Source organism: Pinus tabuliformis, chromosome 7, assembly GCF_031772625.1.
Source record: "Pinus tabuliformis cultivar Carrire ecotype Pingquan chromosome 7, CPIR1, whole genome shotgun sequence".
NCBI lineage: Eukaryota > Viridiplantae > Streptophyta > Pinopsida > Pinales > Pinaceae > Pinus > Pinus tabuliformis.
Window position 1 is genome coordinate 321,748,381 of NC_142293.1, and position 13,750 is coordinate 321,762,130.

Below are 13,750 nucleotides of genomic sequence, written 5' to 3' on the forward strand. Positions count from 1 at the left end.
CTAGATATCTGAGCCGAACAAGGTTGTTGCCTGCAAAAAATCGAGGGTTGATGTAGATATTTGAGCCCAACAAGGTTGTTGACTGCAAAAAATCGAGAGTTGACATTTAGGGTTTTTACAGTAGATATCTGAGCCCAACAAGGTTGTTGCCCGCAAAGCAAAAAATCGAGGGTTGACGGCTTGCTTATTGGATTTATAGATTTCTTTTTGCAGTAGATAAAATTGATCGAAAGCCATTTAATCTGTGTTGGTTTTTGTTTTACCATTTACTGTGTTCTTCGAGGCCATAATAATCGGCATTAATGGAGGGACTGATCAGATTCCAGCAGTGCACTCCATTGGTGGGACTGGATACCTGGACCTGTCTGTACAATAATCATAAATCATGTAATTCGTCCTCACCCATTTATACGACCTCGCTTGATTTGAGCCGAGATTTATGTAACTCAACCCTTCCCACCAATTGTTGGTATTAGACGCGCAACTAGTGTTGCCAGGGAACTGGCAGGAATCAATCTCAAAATCCCTGTAAGATGCCACTTATGGGGCCTTGCTCCAGTCTATCTTCTCCAGCTCACCCCTCGTGGCCCAGCTATCTGCATCCCATAGGGAAGAGAAGATCCCCATGCTTTGATTCCCCGGGAATGGTATGCGTCTCGCTTCCTTAGTTTTGTAAACCCTAATGGGGATATCGTCCATAGAAAATCTGCATTACCCCTTGCTTTGATGAATCGCAGTTCTAAAAAAAAATGCATGGCAATCCAATCAAAAAAATTAATCGTTTCCGAACGCCGAAGAATTGAAATAGAGACCAATACTCACACAGAATACGGTAATACGGTAATGGTTCCACAAAACGGAATATTTGTGAAATTCCAGCGAAGGGTCGGAGGTTCACTCTCTGTTCTGATATCAATATGATCTGTAAATTGTTGTGGATATTCCATTGGATGATTTGTCACAACAAATCTGATAAAAGTATATTTAAAATATGAAAATATATACTAAGATTTTTATTTTCTTTAAACTTGTGGATTTATTAAGTTATTGTTTTTGTGCATGCAATATAGAAAATACGAAAATATAGAACAAACAGAAATACAATTAGTCACAATAATAATAACACAAGATATGACTTAGGAAACCCTTTTGAGAGAAAACCCATCTGGAAGTGAGGTTGCTCTGTCCAAATACAAAGAAGTGAGGCATAAGACCCATGGGTTGCTATAGTAAACAAACTCTCTCTCTCTCTCACATCTATGGAAAAAAAAGTGCTCCAACCTTTTTTTCTAGTGGCCTAGTTATAACACAACCTGATAGCCTACTAGGGGTTAAATTTGATCATTCAACCCTCATTATGAGTTACAAATTGACCCTTCTAGAGTTTTCTTCATAGTGTCCATGTGACAAGACCATTTTCCATGAGTAGCGAGGGATTATGTGGTATCCTCTCGAATTATGGTGGCAACTTTCGATATGTCAACTTCTAGGAAGCATAAGTGTCTCATACAAGCTCTGATTAAGGTGATTTGATTCTTGCATCATTAGAAATGTATCAGTATGTAGGTTATGGAATCTATGTCAATAGTAAGGTCAAGACCAGAGAAAGTGGTCATTTAAGGCCTCAAAATGGCTTGTGATGTTTTTCACCTAAAATTTACCAAACTGGAATTGCCAATAAAAATGATATTGCAAGCTGATTCCTCTAAATTTTCTACTCTAAAAGCATTGATATGGATGAAAAATAATATATTAATCCTATTTAGATCACATAAGGTACATAGTCATAACCATGCTTTCAATGGGGGAAAATAGTTCCTTCAATCACAAGAATAGAGTAGGAGGTATTTCCTTTAATCTTGAGGTTGTTGCTTATAAAATTCTTTTGAATTTGTTCAATCTTTATCTACTCTCTAAACATACTGCAACCCCAAATCTCACATCTATATAAAATTACATGAGTAATGAGATTCTCAAAGAGAAAATGTTTAATCCCAAATCTAAATATGGAGTGACTTGCATTTATTTCAAACCTATAATAAATTTTCCAACTTCCATTTATGAGATAAAAAGTTTTGATAATTTTTTCCCATCCCATTAACATTTAATTGAAATTTATATTTTAATATAAAATTGTAATTTCAATAATTACAAACTATAATCTCAATTTAATATTAAAATTTTGAATCCACAAATAGGGCTGGCCTGATCTGTTCCCCCAGAAACTCGAAATCCAATTCATCTCGCTCGTCCCTTCTATCTTAGCTCATCTGCATATGTATTTAAAAATAAACCCTAAAATTCAATAATCACATACGCACAACACCAATCTTTCACTTCCGGAACGATAAAGAGAATTGAAGATGAGATGCTGAACTTATGGTGATTGTAAATTTTGTGAATATCTTGAAATTGGATGGTGAGGAGAAAGGATGTTATTGGTGGTGAGGAGAAAGGATGTTATTGGTGGTGAAGAGAAAGTATCTTTGGTTGTGAAGAGAGAGGTATCTTCTTGGTCAGATTTCAAAATATTTTTAAAATTTACGATCAATACTCATCTTTAATTTCAAATTTGAAAATCTCTATACAGACTACACAACCCAAATTTGAAATCCAAAATTTTCGAAACGTAAACCATGCATGCATACATAAAAAAGTACTGATTGTCACCGCCGAATAACCTGGCACAAGTTTTATTTCCATGCTGATATGCCCAAATATGTAATGATATTTCGATGCAAACCCTTGCTTAACCACATGAAAATTACAGGTGAGTGCTTACCGCCCGATATTTTCTCAAGACCTACCATGAAGAATTTCTCAAGAAAACCACCTCGTACTTAATCATGTACAAAACCATTAATGTTTATAAGTGTTAATGTAAAAAGTTAAATAAGACAAATGCAAAACATAACATTAATCGAAGTACAAGGAGGATTTACAGATTCTAGGGTGGGCTCCACCGAAAGATACTCCAAGTCTTTTAAAAAGAACCAAGCTAAGAGTTAAAATAAAACATTGTTTTTAGGGTGGGCTCAACCCAAGGATATTTCGAGTTTTAAAAAAACCAAACTAAGAGTTTAAATAAAATATTGTTTCTATTAACAGAGAATCTGTTTTTACATTACAAAACTACAAAAATTGTTTGGGAATACAAAAAGCTTAATCTTGCTTCTTTACTTGTTATTTTTCTACAAAAATTGTTTGGGAATACAAAAAGCTTAATCTTGCTTCTTTACTTGTTATTTTTCTACAAAAATTGTTTGGGAATACAAAAAGCTTAATCTTGCTTCTTTACTTGTTATTTTTCTATGCCATCTAGGGCCAATTCAAGCTTCTTATTTATGCATAAGTAGACAGTAGCTTCCTTGAGAGAAAGGCTACATATCCCTCTAAAAATCCTAAAAAATGGGGACCTTGTCCCAAATCCAATTTGTAGCAATAAGAGGAGGCATTAAATACCTTGAGCCAACCGAGTTTAAGTCTTCCTACTACAGGGAGGAAATCTCTAAAATCTGTCGAGTGCTGGATTCCTCGGATTGTACTCGATATTTTTGTGATTCCTACAAAATAAACATGTTAAGCCACATAAACTATGAAAACGACATCAAATCCTCTAAGAATTGATTGATCTAGGAAAATGTACCATTAAGTGCAAAATGTCAGTTCGAACATCCTTTTATGTGCTTAGGAGTATATTGACGAGCCCTACAAATTACCTAATTCAAAGACCCATCATGTGGAATCCTCTCAAATTGCGGTGGTCAATTTGGATAGGTCAACTTCCAGGAGGCATAGCGTTCTCATACGAGTTTCGATTGAGGTGATTCATGCATTGTTGGAAAGATATCATTGTGTAGATTATGGAATATAGGTCCATGGAAAGCTTAGGACCATAAAAAGTGGGCATTTAATGCCTCAAAATGGCTCTTGAATTTTTTCACCTGAAATTTTTCAAACTCGGTCTGCTAGTAAAAATGACCCCACAAACAAATTCCTACAAATTTTCCACTCTAAAAGCATACAAATGGATGAAAAATAATATATTGATCCAATTTGAATCATACCTCTCTATTTTGGGAGATTTTGGTCCCCAAAAGATTTTATTAAACGAGGTGACAAATTTTTTCCTTTACCTTCTCCTTGGAGTGCTATTTAGCCTTTCTTGGAAGTTGTCCTTTCTGCCCAAAATTGTGACTTAATGAGAGTTGTGAAATGCTCCCACTTAGTCATTGGATGATCTCCCTCCAAAATTAGGGTTTTTGTGTGGAATTCCCACCATGTTAGGGCATGGCCCTCTAATTTCATTTGAGAAAATGAAATTTTATGCTTTTCCTCTATATGATGAACATTAAGATAAAATTCTAACTGCGACAACCAATGATTTAACTTCAAAGAATCACTCACACCTTGAAATGGTTTAATGTCATCCTTCACTTACATCTTAGATAGAGACTATGTATGGTTCACAACACTCAAACAAGGTTGATCCATTTCAGGTTCTTTCTTAGACTCCCTCTCTAGTTCTTCTTGATCCCCTGATGTCCCCTATAATCTGACCTTTTCATTAGGACCTTCATCTTCTTCAAATAGATCAAGCTTATTGGTAAGGGCTACGATGAGGAGTCTCATATTACAATTTATATCTGCGAGTTGTGCTTCCAACCACATAAACCTTTCCTCTACGGGATCGTGAGGGTTATTAACAGATTCATCAACTATGGTTGGGGTTTTATGAGTTTTGGCTTAACTGATATGAAACCATTACAAATCCCCAAAATATACCCAAAGAAACATGTTGTGAGACCAAAATGATTTGTAAACTTACATGGATATTCCACTCAACAGTTCGTCATAATAAATTTGATAAACTTATGCTTAAAATCCAAAATATATACCAAGAGAGTTATTTTACTTAGAATTTTGTATTTATTAAGTTTTTGTTTTTCTGCATGTAATATAGAAAATATGAAAAGTAGAGAACAAACAAAAATACAATCAGTCAGAACCATAATAACACAAGATATGACTTGGGAAGCCATTTCTAGAGAAAACACATCTAGAAGGTGAGGCTACTATTCTCTCTCTTTTTCTAAGAAAAAATGAATGCAAGTACAAAGAAGTGATACTTGTGGTCCATGGACTACTATAATACACAAAACCTCTTCGTTTTCTCTCTTTATCCATTCTCAACTACTTTGCTCATCTCTGGAACAAAATGCACTCCAATAGAATAGAACCCATTTTCCTCCTAGTGATTCGGTTATACTACTACCCAATAGCCAACTAGGAGTTAAATTTGACCTATTCAACCCTCAATATAAATTACAACTTGACTCTTCTAGAGTTTTCTTCATATTTCACATGTGGGTAGCCCGTTTTCATGACTAATGGGTGACGACATGACATCCTTGCAAATTATGGTGGTTAATTTCAATAAGCCAACTTCTAAGAGGCACAACTTTCTAATACAAGCTTTGGTTGAGGCAATTATTGAATTGTTGGAAAGGTATTGATGTGTATATTATGGAATCTAGGTCCATAATAAGGTTGAGACCACAAGAGGTAGTCATTTAAGACTTCAAAATGGATATTGAAGTTGTTACCCAATTTTTTTCAAACTAAACCACTAGTAAAAATAACCTTACAAGCTGATTCCTATAAATTTCCACTCTAGAAGAATGAAAATGGGAAAATAATAATATATTGATCTAATCCATGTCACATAAGGTACCTAGTCATAACCATGCTTTTTATGTGGGAAAGACTTCTTCCAATCATGAGGATAGGGTAGGGAGTATTTCCTTTAATATTGAGGTTGTAGGTTATAAGCTATTTTTAGATCTCTTCAATCTTTTTGCACTCTCTGGATATACTACAACTCCAAACCTCATATCCATATAAAATAATAAGAGTGATGAGAGTCTCAAAGATGAGTTTTTCTTATCTCAAATCTAAAGATCTACTAACTTACAATTGTTTTCAAGCACATAGTAAACTTTGCAACTTTCAATTATGAAATAAAAAGTTCAATAATTTTTTAAAATCCAATTAAAATGCCATTAAAATTTTTATTTTAATATAAAAATGTCATTTCAATGCTCACAAGGCTTAGAATAAATGGTGACACGAAGTTTTGTTAAGGCACTCCATGGTGAAAAGGTCATCGGTTCAAAACTCTCCATGCAACTCTCTCTCCATACAACTCTCCATGTTAAAGGTTGATATGACTACAATCTCAAAATATTTTTAATAGCTTAAATATTCATAAATCATAGTTACTCCACAAATTAAACAACACAATCATCTAAAAATTCACATTACCTAACAAAAAAATAAAATATTCAATAATTATAAAATATAATCTCAATTAATTTCTCAACCATCAAATTTTAAAAAACATACATTTCATTATAAATATAAATAAATTTTGAATATCCTCTATCAAAATCCAACTAATCTTTGCCTTCCCGCAAAAAAATCCAAATGTCAACGAGGGTGTCATTGGGATGCACGTAAAATATCTAATGGGGTGCCCACAATGGATACAAAATGCTTTACATCCCCAACAAATCACATTGAATTGGATTTATGTGTCTCCCATTAATAAAAAAAATTAAAGACCCTTCTAATAATTAATTTATATGTTGTTTCATTTATAATAACACTCAAAGTAAAACACTTTATGAGGACATCATTTGAAAGCGAATTTTATATTTTCCAAAAGTTTGAAGAAAATTTAAAATATATGTAATGCGTGACATTATTATAACAACTTCTCACATCATTATAACAATGTCTAAATTCACTGTAGAAAAATAACATTTCAAAGAAATATAGTTTCTATTAATTGTATTTTTAAATTATAACTTTAATTTTTAAATCCTAAATGGATAAATTTTCAATGATGGTTTACATTGTTATAGTAAAGTGATAAAATAAAATTAATAATGGCTATGAATACCTAAATTATAATTAAAAAAAAATGCAATTGGGTTCAAAATTCAAATTTATATTTCTTTCCTATTCTCATACCATTAAATATATAAATTTATATAATCCTAAATTGGATACCTGAAATTCTTATAAAATTAATGTTTCGCTGCTCGAGATAATAAATTTGAAATTTCAAAACTGCACAACATGATAACATTTATAAATTCATCACAAACGATTATATTTGTGTTTGTTTCATTATTCAAAGATTCTATTTGGGTCAATTCGGCGTGGGATCGTCCGTACATATGGGCCGTAGCTGTGTGGGATGGATTCTCTGGATCACTGTTAGGGTTTTTACAGTAGATATCTGAGCCCAACAAGGTTGTTGCCTGCAAAGAATCGATGGTTGACTGCTTGCTTAATGGATTTAAGGATTTCTCTATGAAGTAGAGTTTTTTTATCGAAAGGATATCGGTGCTAGCTTTTGTTTCATCATTTACTGTGATCTTCAAAGCCACAATAATGGGCATTAGAGGCATTAAGAGGCACTGATCAAATTCCAGCAGTACACTCTATTGGTGGCACTGGATACCTGGACCTCTCTGTACAATAATCATAAATCATGTAATTCGTCCTCACCCATTTGTACAACGTCGCTTGATTTGAGTTGCGGTTTCTTTAACTCAACCCCTCCCACCAATTGTTGGTATTAGACGTGCAACTAGTGTTGCCCGGGAACTGGCAGGAATCGATCTCAAAATCCCTGTAAGATGCCACGAATGGGGCCTTGCTCCAGTCTATCTTCTCCAGCCCACCCCTCATCGCCCAGCTATCTGCATCCCATAGAGAAGAGAAGATCCCCATGCTTTGACTCCCCGGAAACGGTATGCCTACCGCATCGTTATTCTTATCAACCCTAATGGGGATATCATCCACAGAAAATCTGCATTACCCCGTGCTTTGATGAATCACAGTTCTCAAAAAAATGCATGGCAATCCAATCAAAAAAATTAATCGTGTCAGAACGCCGAAGAATTGAAATAGATATGATTACTCACAGAATATGGTAATGGTTCCAGAAGATGGAATATTTATGAAATACCAGCGAAGGGTCGAACCAGAGGTTCACTCTCTGCTCTCGGTCACCCTTCCATAGAGCGTAAATATTTGTTTGGACTGTATAGGGCTGGCCTGATCTGTTCCCCAGAAACTCGAAATCCAATTCATCTCGCTCGTCCCCATCTGAGCTCATCTGCATATACATATTGTAAATTAAACCGCAAAATTCAATAATCACATACGCACAACACCAATATTTCACTTGTGGAACGAGAAAGAGAATTAAAGATTAGATGCTGAACTTAGGGTGATTGTAAATTTTGGGAATATCTTGAAATGGGACAGTGAGGGGAGAGGAGTTATTGATGGTGAAGAGAGAGGTCTCTTCTGATTGTCAGATTTCAACTATTTTTAAAATTTACAATCCACCTAAAAAATACCCAAAATAAAATAAATGGCTATGACAACTTTCGTGCACACTACTCATCTATAATTTCAAATTTGAGAATCTCTATACAAACTACACACCAAATTTGAAATCCAAAATTTTTGAAACGTATATATAAAAAGTAGTGATTGTCACAGCCTAATCACCTGGCACAAGTTTTATTTCCATTCTTACAAGCCCAAATATGTACTGATATTTTGATGCAAATCCTACCCTGGTTAACCAAATGAAAATTACAAGTGAGTGCTTACCGCATGATATTTTCTCAAGACCTATATTGAAGAATTTCTCAAGAAAACCAGGAAGTACTCAATCATGTACAAAACCATTAGAATGTAATGTCCATAAGTGTTAATGTTAGAAGTTAAACAAGACAAATGCAAAACCTAACATTAATAGAAATATGAGAGAGGGGTCGGGAGATCCTAGGCCTAGTCCTAGGATACTTTTAGTCCTCAAAGAACCCAGCTAAGGGCAGGTAATCTCTTATTACATTAAAAGATCGCAAAAGCAAAATTTGTTTGGGAATACGAGAAGCTTCTTTACTTGTTATTCGTCTTCTATGCCCTTTACGGCCCATTCGAGCCTCTTATTTACGCATAAGGGGAAAGTATCTTGCTTGAGAGGAAGGCTACATTTCCCTTCAAAAATCTTTAAAAAAAAAGGGATTTTGTCCCAAGTCTAATTTGCACCCATAGGAGGAGGATTTTTCATAATCTGTTCAATATTTTTGTGAATTTTACAAAATAAACATGTTAAGCCACATAAAGTACAAAAACCACATAAAATCCTCTAGAAATTAATTAAGCTAGGAAAATGTACCATTAAGTGCAAAATGTAGGTTCAAATATCATTTTATGTGCTTAGGAGTAGATTGACGAGCCCTATAAATTACCTAATTTGGAGGCCCATCACGTGACATCCTCTCAAATTATGGTGGTCAATTTAGATAGGTCAACCGCGTGGAGGCATAACCTTCTGATACAAGCTTTGATTGAGGTGATTGATGCATTGTTGGAAAGATATCATTGTGTAGCTTATGGAATATAGATCCATGGAAAGCTTAGGACCAAAAAAGTGGGCATTTAATGACTCAAAATGTCTCTTGAATTTTTGCACCTGAAATTTTCCAAACTAGGTCTACTAGTAAAAATGACCCCACAAACAAATTCCTACAAATTGTCCACTCTGAAAGTGTACAAATGGATGGAAAATAATATGTTGATCCAATTTGAATCATACCTCTCTATTTTTGGAGATTTTGGTCCCTAAAAGCTTTTATTAAACGAGGTGACAAATTTTTTTCCTTTACCTTCTCCTTTGAGTGTCATTTAGCCTTTCTTGCAAGTTGTCCTTTCTACCCAAAATTGTGACTTAATGAAAGATGTGAAATGCTCCCACTTAGTCATTCAATGATCTCCCTCCAAAATAAGGGTTTCTATGTGGAATTCCCACCATGTTAGGACATGGCCCTCTAATTTCATTTGAGCTTTATGTTTTTCCTCTATATGATGAACATTAATATAAACTTCTAACTGCTACAACCAATGATTTAAATTCAAAGAATCACTCACACCTTGATATGGTTTGATGTCAAGCTTCACTTACATCTTAGATGGAGACTATGTATGGTTCATAACACTTGAACGGGGTTAATCTGTTTTAAGTTCTTTCTTAGACTCCCTCTCTAGTTCTTCCTAATCCCCTAATGTCCCCTATAATCTGACCTTTGCATTAGGACCTTCATCTTCTTCAAATGGCTCGAGCTTATTGGTAAGGGATACGATGAGGACCCTCATTTTATAATTTATATCTGTGAGTTGTGCTTCCAACCACATAAACCTTTCCTCTATGGGATTCTAAGGGTTATTAACAGATTCATCAACTATGGTTGGGGTTTTATGATTTTTGGCTTAACAGATATGAAACCATTACAAATCCACACAATATACCCAAATAAACATGTTGTGAGACCAATATGATTTCTAAACTTCCCTTGATAGTCGACTGAATAGTTAGTCATAATAAATTTGATGAACTTATGCTTAAAATGCAAAAATATATACCAAGAGAGTTATTTTCCTTAGACTTTTATATTTATTAAGTTATTGTTTTTCTACATGCAATATAGAAAATATGAAAAATAGAGAACAAACAAAAATACAATCAGTCACAACCATAATAACACAAGATAGAAGGTGAGGCTTCTCTGCTCTCTCTTTTTCTAAACGAAAATGAATGAAGGTACAAAGAAGTGATGCTTGCGGCCCATGGGCTACTACAACCTCTCTGTTTTCTCTTTTTATCCGGTCTCCACTACTCTGCTCATCTATGGAACAAAATGCACTCCAATAGAATAGAACCCATTTTCCTCCTAGTGATTCGATTATACTATTGCCCGATAACCAACTAGGAGTTAAAATTGAACTATTCAACCCTCAATATGAATTACAACTTGATTCTTCTATATTTTTCTTCATATTTCACATGTGGCTAGCCTGTTTTCATGAGTAACGAGTGACGACATGGCATCCTTGTGAACTATGGTGGTCAATTTCAATAAGCCAACTTCTAAGAGGCATAACTTTCTAATACAAGCTTTGGTCGAGGCAATTATTGCATCGTTGGAAAGGTATTGATGTGTATATTATGGAATCTAGGTCCATACTAAGGTCGAGACTATAAGAGGTAGTCATCTAAGTCAAAATGGATATTGAAGTTTTTCACCCAAAATTTTTCAAACTAAACCATTAGTAAAAATAACCTTACAAGCTTATTCCTATAAATTTCGACTCTAAAATAATCAAAATGGGAAAATAATAATATATTGATCCAATCTATGTCACATAAGGTACCTAATCATAACCATGCTTTTTATGTGGGAAAGACTTCCTTCAATCATGAGGACAGGGTAGGAAGTATTTCCTTTAATATTAAGGTTGTAGGTTATAAAATATTTTTAGATCTCTTCAATCTTTTTGCACTCTTTTGGATATACTACAACCCCAAACGTCATATCCATATAAAACAACAAGAGTGATGAGAGTCCCAAAGATGAGCCTTTTTATCTCAAATCTAAAGATCTACTAACTTACAATTGTTTTCAAGCACATAGTAAACTTTTTGACTTTCATTTATGAAATAAAAAGTTCAATAATTTTTTAAAATCCAATTAAAATGAAATTTAAATTTTTATTTTAATATAAAGTGCCATTTCAACTTTCATTTATGAATTAAAAAGTTCAGTAATTTTTTAAAATGCAATTAAAATTTTTATTTTAATATAAAATGTCATTTAAATGCCCACAAGGCTTAGAATAAATGGTGACAAAGTATTTTGTTAAGGAACTCCGTGGTGAAAAGGTCATTCATTCTGTCAAGCTAGGCAATAACTCCTCAAAGCAAAAATGATTTGTATGTATATTCCTTCAGGTTGTTCTTCATTATATACATGAGGGAGAGAATGTTCACTTCATCTCCCGATGACTATTCACATTACTTATTTATTTATTTACATTATGTTCACCCAATCTTGATGATTAGGTGTCAACATTGCCCCCTTAATCTAAAGGGATGTTGGTGAGTCCAAGCATCATTCTGAATCATTCAAGTTTTTCTCTTCCAAGCACTTTGGTGAAGATGTCTGCAATTTTCTCATTAGTGGAAAAATGACGGAGATGGATTGTTTTGGCCTCAACATGATGTCAAATCAGATGATATTTAGTATTGATGTGCTTTTTTTGATCATGGAACTTTGGGTTCTTGGCCAACTTTATTATAGAGGTATTGTCAATCATGAGTGGAGTTGATTGTACTTGTTTTACCTGCAAATCTTTAAGAATTTTCCTGAGCCACACCATTTCTTTTGTTGCTTTAGCTGCTGCCACGTATTCTGCTTCTGTTGTGGAATCTGTTGGAATTAATTGTTTGTGTGATCTCCAGGAGATAGCTCCTGATCCAAGATTCATAGCATATCCTGAAGTAGATACCCCAGTTTCTTTGTCTCCATCGAAGTCTGAATCAGAGTATTCAATCAAGCTGAAGTCGTCCACCTATGTATACTTGATTCCAAAATCTTGAGCTCCCTTCAAATACCTTAGAACTCTTTTTTCAACAGACCAATGTCCCTCACAAGGCTTTTGCATAAACTTAGAGAGGATTCCAATAGCAAACAAAATGTTTGGTTTGGTAGTAGTTAGGTAGCTGAGACTTCCTACAAGCTGTATATACTTTGTTGCATCCTCAAATTCTTTTCCTTTAATAGATGTGAGCTTTAAGTTTTGTTCCATTGGAGTGGTAAGGGGATTGCATTCTGTCATGCCAAACATGTTCAACAGATCTCCAATGTATTTCCTTTGAGAAAGAAATATGGACTTCAGATGTTGGGTTACTTCAATACCAAGATAGTAATGAACATAGCCCAAATCAGTCATTTCAAAACTTTTCCCCAATTCCTTCTTTATGGATGCAATGTAGCTTTCATTGTTCCCTATCATCAAAAGATCATCTACATATACCACAAGATATACAACTGTTTTGCAAACTTTCTTGACAAATAAAGTTGCATCATCAAGATCATAATGTTTGAAATTGAGTTTCAGAAGATGCTCAGTTAGTTTTCCATACCAGGCTCACGGTGCTTGTTTGAGGCCATACAAGGACTTCACAAGGTTGCATACTCTATGTTCATGTCCTTTCACGGCAAATCCTTCAGGCTGGGACATAAAAACATTCTCTTTTAGATCTCCATTCAAGAAAGCATTTTTTACATCCATTTGATGGACTTTCCAACCGTTCTGAGCTGTTAGGGCAAAGAGTGTCCGGATGGTAGCCCATTTTGTTGTGGGGGAAATAGTCTCCTCATAATCGACTCCTTCCTTCTGTGCAAAACCTTTTGCCACAAGCCTAGCTTGTGATTGTCAATTGAGCCATCAACTTTATACTTGTTCTTGTAGACCCACTTACAGCCATTTGGTTTGGTTCCTAATGGAGGATCAACCAGCTTCCAGGTGCCGTTCTTTATGAGGGCATCATATTCCTTTTGAATCTCTTCTTTCCATTCATCATGAGAAGCAGCTTCTTTGAAGGAAGTTGGTTCAAAATATATAGACAAGTTCAATTCACAATCATAAGAAACATCCATATCAACAGGTGAATTAGATTCATCTACATCACCTCCATTTTGCCGGTTTGAATTTCTAGTTCCTATCTTTCCAACCTCATCAGGATGAACACTTTCAAGTGTATTTGTTAGCCACTTTGGGGGACCTTTCTCAGATGGTCCAGGCTACTCCGTTGATTGAG

General features: G+C 34.6%; 2 pseudogenes; both read right to left on the minus strand.

Annotated features, from left to right (window-relative positions):
* Nucleotides 1-315: 315 nt before the first annotated feature.
* Nucleotides 316-7,478, minus strand: LOC149247230 (putative xyloglucan endotransglucosylase/hydrolase protein 7; annotated as a pseudogene).
* Nucleotides 7,479-7,491: 13 nt separating this feature from the next.
* Nucleotides 7,492-9,026, minus strand: LOC149247231 (putative xyloglucan endotransglucosylase/hydrolase protein 7; annotated as a pseudogene).
* Between the last annotated feature and the right edge of the window lie 4,724 nt (nt 9,027-13,750).